Raw genomic sequence first — 11,872 nt, forward strand, 5'->3', positions numbered from 1 at the left:
AATAATTATGAGTTAAAATTCATATTACTGAAATACTTATGAGTATACTTTTAGGATAAAGAGATGGGAACATTATCCGAGTCTCGTACTAGGAGATAAACAAATTTTAGTGAAAAAGGTTGAAGCTATCAAACAGCGAAACCGGGGTGAATTTGAATAATAAACTGTACTTATTGGCTAAACAAAAAATTTTAAAAATTTTATGATAAGAAGAGATATGAGTCTCATTTCTGAGAAAATTAATGGATATTAATTTGGAGTTCCTTAGCTCAAGTTATAAATAATTTATCAACTATGACTCGAGTAGACAGCTTGACCAGAATGTGAATAAAAGCATAATTATAGTTATTTTACCTAAGGAAACATGTTATTATAATGCTTATTATTTTCATATGGACTTACTAAGCGTAAAGCTTACTCCCCCTTTCCATTTTTTCTAGTTTTGACAGGTCAGCTCGGGGTTGGAGATCGTCAGAGGCAACATCACACTATCGAGCTTTTACCCTTGGAGTATTGACATTTATATGTTAAATGTGTTCAAGTGAGTGGCATGTATAGGGACTTATTTTTTCTATAATCGATTTTGTTGTGATTAGCCAAATGTATTGGCTTATAATGATTTGTTGTATGCAGCCATAAGATGTGGCTTATAATGATTTTGGCTTGTAAGCCTATTCATCCATGATATGTGTAAATGTCTTGTGATATGGGTATGTGATTATGCTTGTTCACTATGTATAAGAAGTATATGGCATATGTACATGGTGAATGCTTAGGACCATTCGAGGTGGTCATGGCCATGGAATAAATGTGTGATATGGTAATAAGTTGTTAGCGCCCTAAACATGGATGTTTAATTTTAAGTTAGTATAGGACACAGGTAGGCCACACAGGCGTATCCCATAGCCATGTCCCAAAGTCAGTATTGAACACGGGCAGTCCACACGGGCGTGTGCCATGGTCGTGTTTAAAAGCCAGTGTTGCCGACGGACTAAGGGCATGGGCGTGCCCCAAGCCACACGGGCGTGTGAGTCCACACGGCCTATCTACACGAGGGTGTGACACTCCTAAGCTAGAAACTTTTAAGTTGCCCAAAGTTTACCGAATGTTTTCAGTTTTGTCCCAAACCGTCGTAATGTAGATTATAGGCCTCAATGGCCTGTATAAGGGACGATATGCATATGTTCTAGAAGTTTTAATTTTTGGGCGAAATTTGGTTACCCGGTTTTGTAGGTTTATGAATGTTTAAGTCTGGTAATGCATCGAGCCCTGTCTCGGTGTTGGATACGGGTGAGGGATGTTACATTTAGTTGTATCAGAGCTATGGTTTAGTCGGTTCTCGGACTAACCTAGCATATGTATGAGAGGTCAGCTATACATGCCACCGATCTGTAATAGTGTGGTGTCCCCCGACGTGCATGAAAGCCATTTTGTTTAGACAATGGTGCCTTCCAACCGAGCTATACCGACCATGTTTGATGAGAAGCTAAGGCATTCGAGTAAAGTACAGTTATGATGAGCTTAAAATTTGAATAATATGAATAAAAGTTAATGATATATATGCGATAACATATGATATGAAAGTTTAAACTGTGATGTATTTGTCCATGTTTGTTTGGCCTTTATAAAAGGTTATATACCTGATTTGTTGGATTGAATGAATGAGATTAGTAGGCTGTCCAAAATCCATAGAATGCACACCTAAATATACTTGTTTAAATAAGATAACTGAAAAGTTCTTGTCATATGAACGTGAATAAAAGTTTGCCTGAAGTGAATGATATGTTTATGAAAATGTTATTTTGATAATGAACTAGTGATATATGTATATGAGTATGAGAAACGAGTTAGGGATCTTACACCCCACCCCCTTACCAGGGTGGTGTTTTGTAAAGGAATTTCACAAGAATCATATTAAATAAGCCCACAAATATAATACCAAACGGTTCAGCTATTAAATGGTTGTGAACACGATCAGAGATTAAATCGGGTTGATAAATAACGACAGGACTAGTAAGGTAAGATGTTGGGAAATGTATTAACTGGAAATTTCTTTAGAACTGAACTTCTTTAATGAGAAGCATAATGTGAGATTTACGATGGCAGAAATAATTGAAGGAATAATGTTGAAAGGTAAGATACCAGATTATTGCAGTCTTTTTCGAGGTATTCTGTATGTTTAACTGTTCTCGGAAATATTTTTACGGTTGCTGCCCTACTAATAAAATCCTTGATTTATGGGAGTGCTTCCTAATCATGATGTATAGACGAAAATATTGATAGCCTGACTGGTACATAATCTGTATTGTTCTATGTCTCTCTGGCATATCATTACATTCCATCTAATGGGACTCTATGAAATAATACGCGCGATGATATAAATCTGTTTCTCCAAATTGATGCTCTATTCAATATACATATATGGGAAGATAAATTATCCTTATTGCCTTTAATCTCAGTGGGTTGGATTGATGTATTCTTCTGGACTTCTTTTCTCTGAAGAAGTATCAAGATCCTTCACATCTTTCTTATGAACATTTTTCTGGGTCTTTCATTATGATATGGTATCTTGGATTTCTGTACCTTGGATATCTTTATCTTGGATTCCTCTGTCATGGATCTCTTTATTCTGGTTTTCTTGTTATCTTCATCTCGTAAAATTACCAATGATCACTAGTATCCAGGGTATGTTCTTCAACCTATGATGGCTATGTCGATTATAAATGTGTTCCTGGTTTGATTATAGTAACGTGATGACCTCCGTATCTATATTTCTCTAAATCTTCGTGTAAAGAACTGATATCAATAAAGGCATACATGATGAAAATTGCAGTTTCAGTTTGTATGGTGGGTTCCTTTCCTCTAGTAAGTTAATCCAAGTTAATGTATTCAATTGAGGCATTTTTGTTATCTTGAGCTAATGCAATTGAAATGGACTTTGGTTAGTATGATAAGTGAGTTTGAATGGTTTCATGTCAGACTGTCCTATCAACTGAAAAAGAGGAACTTTTAAAATGGCATTTATTGATGATTAATACTGAATCAGTGGTTCAAGTGGTATTGATTATTATTTGAAAGATTAAATAAAGTATCCGTGTCTGGAAACAAGATTTTACCTCTCTTTGGGTAAAGGATAGATAGTCTGAATGAAAGTGCATATATATATATATATATATCTTAAAAGACCTTGATACTATTTAAAGTTGTTCTGAATGATAAAGTTTCCATCTTGTGAAAGTTGAATGGTCTATTACATGTTATTAAAGCTTTAAATGAGCGAGAATGTTATTGACCAAAGTCTTTGAGCCGATGGGGTATGTGCTGAATAAAAAATTTTCTTGAATTTCAATAATGTGTTATTGAATAAATTGTGCTGTGTCCCAAGTCAATAAAGCAATGGGATGGCTAATGTATCTACTGTCCTAAAGGGAATTGAGTGTGAGATTGTGCAACTGACTTAAGTCGATTATTGCCTGATTCTGAGAAGGAAAGAATGTGGTTACAAATACTTGAAATAAAAATTCCGAGCTTATGCAGAGAGTTTGCAAGAAAAATCACAGGAGTAATATATTGATGATCGAGTTTAGAACTCGACATTTCTAATCTTTGTAATTGAATACATGAAAGGTTATCAGGACTACTGCTGAACATCGGGTGATATCAGAACAATCTTCGTCAGTAGTGATATTAGAATGGAAATGAAAACGAGATGATTATGGATTTCTTGTCAGGATTATTCTTATATTTGAAAGAGAAAAAGGATGTGTGAATTCTTGGTTGACATATGATAAAATTTGCAAATCGTTTTGGTAAATGTTAAATCTGCCCAACGGGTTAACGGAATCATGTATTGATGAGAGTATCAGATTTCTTGGCAAGCTAGTCCTGGTTAATTGGATTGGGATACGGACTTTCGTATATCATGAGTGATTAGGAAAGCTAACTAAGACCCTGGATTTTAATGAAGGCTAAAGTAAAAGGTTCTTTAGTAAAAGGTTCTTTAGCACTAATTATGAGATAGTAAAGATTATGAGGAACTAAACTACTCTTTTGGTAAGATTTTCGGGGACGAAAATCCTTAAAGGGGGGAGAAATGTAACATCCTGAATTAGGGCCTAGTCAGAACAGTGGTTTCAGGACCACAAATTCGACTTAAGAAAATTTAGTTTTATTATATTTTTATGGTCTACGATTTCACGGACTGATTTCGTGAAATTTTCGTTCGAAAATTTCGACGTTTGGGCACTCAATTTGGTCAAAAGGACTAAATTGTAAAAAGTGAAAAAGTTAAGTTCTACATGTTAGAGGTATCAAATTGTTATGAAATTTTAAATGGGAGGTCCTTAAATGGTAATTAGACCATTGTATAACTTGTTGGACAAAAATGGCCTTGGATGGATAAAATTTCAAAGAAAGGCAAAAAGGGCATTTTGGTCATTTAGGGTTAAAATAAATTAAAAGACAAATTTTAAAACCCCAATGTGTCCCTTTCTTCTTGCTTCAGCCGAATTTACCTAGGGCAGCCATGGTTAAGGTTTGGTCAAGCTTCCGAGCTTAATAGTAAGTGATTCCGAGCCCCGTTTTTAATGTTTGTGTTTAAAAATTTACCCATGAATTACATGCTTTTATTTTGATGTCTAATGGTATAGAATGAGTGTTGGTTGTTTAATAAACGACTTTTACTAAGCGATTTTCGATGATAACGTCCAAAAGGACCGTTTTGTAAAAGTTGTAAAATTAGCCATAAATGGGTGATTTAGTGGAAATTGGGGGCTGTCATAGTTATGAAAAATGATCAGCATGTCATAAAACATAAGAAAATAGGATGAATTTTAATTTCCAAGCATTGGGGAAAAAGTGCAAATATGTAAAAGTTTAGGGGTCAAAATGAAAACTTGTAAAAATATGATTTTTGGACCCCTATGAATAATGTGACTAATTAGTAGGCTAAATGTGATATTATAGATCAAGGAAAACAAGATTCGGGCTTAGAACTAGGTTGAACAAGGTTAAGCACAAACTCGAAATAAATAGTCGTACTCGAAACTGAGGTAAGTTCATATGTCAATGATAATGCAATGATATTATTATTGTTCATAATTGAACCTAAATTGATGTGTTAACATTGTGTGATGGATATTTATTTAGTTGATATGAAGATTATATATTGTAACAAATGCCAAATTATAATTATATGCAATACCATGTTTATCTTCTGGACTAATATCTAAATAAACATGCAAATGTGTTAAATTGGATGTAAATTGCATGAGCAGCTATGCCTAATGAGATACTTAATGGAAAGAGAAAAAAAATCTCGATTGAATAAAAAGGGAAATTCGATGGATAAACTATGGCTTACATGACTTGAGATCCTGCATGTGTTGCAGAAAAGGATTTAGCCCGGACGGGTAATCCGTTGATCTCAAATATAGAAAGGACCTAGCCCAGACGGGTGTTCCTTAAGTGATCGAGCCTCCTGAAGAATATGTATGCATTAAGGATTTAGCCTGGACGGTTGGGGTCTGAATTTAGCCTGGACTGGTAATTCAGATCCGAGCTCATTAAGAGTGCTTCTCATTACAAGGTATTTAGCCTGGACTAGTAATCCCGACATCACTCCATGAGTTTATATTACGGGGGATTTAGCCTAGACTGGTAATCCCGCCGTAAGATGTGAAGTTCGCAGGAGTGCTCATATGAAATGATCACTTGTATGAATTGACGGTGAATGGGATATCCATCGAGATTCTAAGAAATTCAACGAGATTATTATGAGAAATGAAATAAAAATTTCTTTCCATGATACATAATGTATGTTATATGATAATATTATGATGCATGTGAGTTGTCATGTTTGGACGAGTGCAGTGCTAAATGATAGCACAGGTAAGTACTCGAAACCTATGAGCACATGTTTGACATGTGAAATGAAATGGAATTATGACGATGGTGCAAATGAATGAATGATATTTATGATAATAATTTCTATGAAAAATTTGTGATGGTTATTATCATGTTGCACTAAGATAGATTTGGTACAACAGCATTGGTTTGACTTTGAAAATCCACCAAAAATTGTGAAAATTGATTTAAAGACTGAATAAAATATGGGATTAAAGCTTAATGAGTCTAGTTTCACATAAAGGAAACGGTGTAAGCAAAAGAATTCTGTATCATGAGATATTTGAATTCTTGTTAGATAGAGTCGGAGTGATTCTAGGCTCCCCTGTCTCAACTTTGGAAAATCACTAGAATTTTTTTCAAAAATAATTATGACTTAAAATTCATATTACTAAAATACTTATGAGTATACTTTTAGGATAAAGAGATGGGAACATTATCCGAGTCTCGTACTAGGAGATAAATAAATTTTAGTGAAAAAGGTCGAAGCTATCAAACAGCCAAACAGGGGTGAATTTGAATAATAAACTGTACTTATTGGCTAAACCAAAAATTCTAAAAATTTTATGATAAGAAGAGATATGAGTCTAGTTTCTGTGAAAATTAATCGATATTAATTTGGAGTTCCTTAGCTCGAGTTATAAATAATTTATCGACTATGACTCGAGTAGACAGCTTGACCAGAATATGAATAAAAGCATAATTATAGTTATTTTACCTAAGGAAACATGTTATTATAATGCTTATTATTTTCATATGGACTTACTAAGCGTAAAGCTTACTCCTCCTTTCCATTTTTTCTAGTTTTGACAGGTCAGCTCGGGGTTGGAGATCGTCGGAGGCAGCATCACACTATCGAGCTTTTACCCTTGGAGTATTGACATGTATATGTTAAACATGTTCAAGTGAGTGGCATGTATAGGGACTTAGTTCTTCTATGATCGATGTTGTTGTAAATAGCCAAATGTATTGGCTTATAATGATTTGTTGTATGTAGCCGTGAGATGTGGCTTATAATGATTTTGGCTTGTAAGTCTATTCATCCATGATATGTGTAAATGTCTTGTGATGTGGGTATGTGATTATGCTTGTTCACTATGTATAAGAAGTATATGGCATATGTACATGGTGAATGCCTTAGGACCATTCGAGGTGGTCATGGCCATGGAATAAATGTGTGATATGGTAATAAGTTGTTAGCGCCCTAAACATGGATGTTTAATTTTAAGTTAGTATAAGGCACGGGTAGGCTACACGGGCGTGTCCCATAGCCATGTCCCAAAGTTAGTATTGAACACGGGCAGTCCACACGGGCGTGTTGCATGGTCGTGTTTAAAAGTCAGTGTTGCCCATGGACTAAAGGCATGGGCGTACCCCAAGCCACACGGGCGTGTGAGTCCACACGGCCCATTTACACGAGCATGTGACACTCCTAAGCTAGAAACTTTTAAGTTGCCCAAAGTTTACCGAATGTTTTCAGTTTTGTCCCGAACCGCCCTAATGTAGATTGTAGGCCTTAATGGCCTGTATAAGGGATGATATGCATATGTTCTAGAAGTTTTAATTTTTGGGCGAAATTTGGTGACCCGGTTCTGTAGGTTGATGAATGTTTAAGTCTGGTAATGCCTCGAGCCCTGTCCCGGTGTTGGATACGAGTGAGGGGTGTTACACGATGTGATCTCAATAGTTTGGAACTTCACATTTTGGTCCTTTAACAACCTCTAATCACCATGGGAGCTTTCGTAAGCTCGTTTTAAGCTCGGATAAGTATTTGAATAATATTTTAATCATATTTTGATCTTATCAACATGAATAAAAATGTTCAATTGAATTGGAGCGATTGTAGTTACTTCAGCAACGAATGTGACATCTCGATACCTTAACTCAACGATCGGGTCAGGTTAGGGGTGTTACAAACAAAGAGTTAAAATTGTTGTGTTTGTCATATTAAACCTTTTTTTGACAAAAATAACATGTCATCATTTATATTATAAATACGAAAAATCAATTTGTCACGAACAAAACCTTATAGCAAAGATATAAATATAATAATCTAAAATAAATAAAATAATTCATCACTAATAAGAATTTACATTAATGACGATAAAAATTTATCACAAAAACACTTCTCACCAAATATTTTTTAAAGGTAAATTTTCACACCAAATATATTTCAAAAATTTTTAATTATTGCGTAAATTATACCTTCAATGATGATTATTTATTTTGATCACATTTATAATATATCATGTGCCATTATTTTAAGCGTGATTCAAAAAAAATTATTATTAATTGATAGATTTATTATAGTGATTCAAAAAAAATTATTATTAATTGATAGATTTATTATAGTGATATTATTATTATTTCTTTGCAAATTTTAGTTAAGTAGAATCTTGCGTTCGCTTGTACATTTTGTAATATCCAATTTTAAGATTTCAAGTATGTCAAGTTTATATATTCCATCATTAGTGAGGGGAAAAACACATCCACCACTATAAATATTTTAAGTTGCTCCACATTTTTTTTTGACAAGACCAAGTGTGAATGCTTTAAGATTTATTTTAGTTTAAATTTTATAATAGGGTAAATTACATCAACAGTCACTCAATTTTGAGGTAGCTGACAAAATAGTCATATTGGTTTCATTTCAGTCACTCAACTTTTAAAAAGTGACAAAATAGTCCTTTTTGTTGTTTTCCCTTACAGACGTAAAGGTAAAGTGACGTGGCAGATGATAGCTTGTTTGGTTTCATTAACCGTCCAGCTGGCTAGTTAGCATCAAGAAAAAGAAGAGAAGAAGAAGAAAAAGAAGAAGGAGGAGAAGGAGAAGAGAAACAATGGAAATGCTTAGAGATAAAACAGATGAAAAACATCCTCCCTCCTCTGTAAATCTTATTAGACTCCAATTTCTCCTTTCATAAATCTTTGGGTTTTCATGGAGGAAATCAATTTCAATTTTCCCCTTTCATAAATATTTGGGTTTTTATGGAGGAAATCAATTGGGATACCATTTTTCTTGAGGTTGACTTACTCGATTTTGGGGATATCTTAGATAATAAACTGAAACAGGCAACGAAACCTCCTCTCAACCTTGTTCGACCCAGAATCTCGATGAAGAACCGACGGTGTTTTCGGGGATCAAGGAGATCGAGAAGGTTTTGATAGAGGATGATAATTTTGATCATATGGTTGAGACTCAACCTGTCCCTGATGATGATTTCTTGGTCGATTTACTGGTCACCTCCTTATAGCGACAGCGATGTGGTTGGTGTCGATGGTGGTGATTTGCACAAATAGAGCCAGACCCACACCGACATTGATAAAGACGATCCCATTGCTAAGAAATAGAAAAGGTATAAATTGATATTCCTAATTTATCGTCTTTGTTTATTGTTCTTTGAAACTTCATTTAGTTTCAATTTTGTTAGTTGCATGTCTAATTTGAAGTAGAGGTGTAATAGCTTACCTGGGGAACTTAATCTCAATCTAGTTTTACTTTTAAAGCTTGATTGATCTTCCCAATTTTCATACAAACCCAAGTATTTTGCAAATAGCCAAAACTGAAGATAATAAATGATATTACTGCAATTAATGGATCTGAATGGTTTCTTTTTCAGGCAGTTGAGAAACAGAGATGTAGTTGTGAGATCAATGGAGAGGAAGAAGATGTATGTCAAGGATCTTGAGATGAAGAGTAGGTATTTAGAAGGGGAATGTAAACGACTGAGCCATGTGCTTCAGTGCTTCATTGCAAAGAATCAAGCTCTTCAAATTTTCTTTCCCTCCTCCCCTTAATCACAATCAATTTCTGTTGTTTTGTCTTAAACCAACCTAACCCTTCAAATTTTTTCCCTAAACCCACCCCAAACCTTGACCCATCTGCTACTTCACCAATGTGGCAAGTTAACTGGCCCCATCAGCTAGTTAACTTGCTACATCAGCGGTCCTGCTAGTGTCTTAACGGAAACTATTAATCAATGACTGTTCTGTCACTTTTTTATAACGTTAGTGACTATTTTGTCAATTTTTTAAAGTTAAGTGACTGAAATGAAACTAAGATGACTGTTTTGTCAGCTACACGAAAGTTAAGTGACTGTTGATGTACTTTACCATTTCATAATATGTGAGATTTATTAGGATATATTTTAATTCGGTCCAATCATGCATTTTAATATTTATTCGAGTTATAGATATTTGAATATAAACTTAAAGAAATAGTCTATTATGCAGTCACGCAAATTGATAAATTCTGACGTATTTGCATTCTACCGGTCCTTATGCAGCATCATAACAAAAACACCACTGTAAGGCTTGGTTTCCTAGCAGAAAGGGGGCAATGTGCTTATGGCCCTTGATTTACAACTTAATAGGCGATCATATTGGAATTAGTATTATCATCAGCAAGAAAAAGGCATTTCAAGTGATTATCAATCCCTAACAGAACCAGCATGACATCCTCCACACGCAAATAAGACATGTCTCCTGCAATGAATTCAGACACACTGCCATCAATTTCAATCGAACTACAGCCTGGTACCTTTCTGACCTTCTTAGCCCCCATCTCCTTCCTCACCTTCACTACCCAATCCCATTGGTTAGAAGAGGCATACATGTTAGACAGCAGGACATGAACCCCACCATGGTCGAGACCTCGCTCAACCAAGCTCTCAACTGTCTCCTTCCCCAACTCAACATCACCATGCACCCTACTAGAATTGAGCAATGCACCCAGCACATAAGAGTCAGGTTCCATAGGCATCTCTCTTACTAATCTCTTTGCCTCTTCAAGCAGACTAGCTCTCCCTAAAAGATCTACCATACAACCATAGTGCTGGACACCTGGCTCAATACCATAAACCACACTCATGCAATTGAAGATTCTTAACCCTTCATCCACCAATCCCATTCGACTACAAGCGCTTAGGACACATATAAAAGTAACTTAATTAGGAATAACCTTTTCACTTTGCATCCTACCGAACAACTGAATTGCATCTGCACTTTGACCATGATTAGCTAGGCCCGAAATCAAAGAAGTAAAAGCAAATACATCCTTATCTGGCATCTTTTCAAATACCGAACATGCTATCTCGATGCAGCCGCACTTGGCATACATGTCAACAAGGGCAATGCCTAAAACCCTATCTAACTCCATTCCATTTCTATCCACATATGCATGGATCCACCTTCCATGATCCAAAGATCCAAGATATGAACAAGCAGTGAGGGCTCCTACGATCCCGGCATGATTTGGACGAAGACCAGTAAGCTGCATATCATTAAAGAGTTCCAAAGCCTCTCTAAACATCCCCATATGCACATACCCAGTAATCATTGCACTCCATCAAACTTCATTTCTTTCGGCCATTTGATCAAACAGTTCCCTTGCAAACTCAACTTGGCCAGATTTTACATACCCATTAATCAAAGCTGTCCACGTAATGACATCTCTGCAAGTACTTACATCAAACAGTTTACGAGCTGCTTCCATTGAGCTCCAATTGGCGTACAAATGGATCAACCCGTTTAGCACAAAATCATAAGATTCCCAACCCAACTTAATCACTTGAGCATGAGAAGCTAAGCCCACAGGAGACTTGTCAGTGCAGGCTCGAAGAACGAAAGAGAAGGTGTAGTTGTTGGGCAAGAAGCCAGTTTGAAGCATGTTTTTGTATAAAGAAAGGGCGGTGGCATTTTCATTTTTCTCCACAAAAATTCTGATGATGGCGTTCCAAATAAAGGTGGTGCGGTGTTGAAGAGAAAGAAAGAGTTTGTAAGCATGAGAGATATCAGCGTTGGAAGAGACAACGAAGAAGGAAATGATTTTACCGGCCGCAAAAGGGTCCAAATGACTGGCTGAGACGATGAGATGAGAGTGCATCTGCTTGAATTGAGACATTGTCCGACATTGCTCCAGCAAAGAAAGGCACCTTTGGCTAGCCTTCACGTATTTGGAGACTGACAT

General features: G+C 35.7%; 1 pseudogene; it reads right to left on the minus strand.

Annotated features, from left to right (window-relative positions):
• Positions 1-10,207: 10,207 nt before the first annotated feature.
• Positions 10,208-11,872, minus strand: LOC107947437 (pentatricopeptide repeat-containing protein At5g66520-like; annotated as a pseudogene).

Source organism: Gossypium hirsutum, chromosome A08, assembly GCF_007990345.1.
Source record: "Gossypium hirsutum isolate 1008001.06 chromosome A08, Gossypium_hirsutum_v2.1, whole genome shotgun sequence".
Taxonomy (NCBI): domain Eukaryota; kingdom Viridiplantae; phylum Streptophyta; class Magnoliopsida; order Malvales; family Malvaceae; genus Gossypium; species Gossypium hirsutum.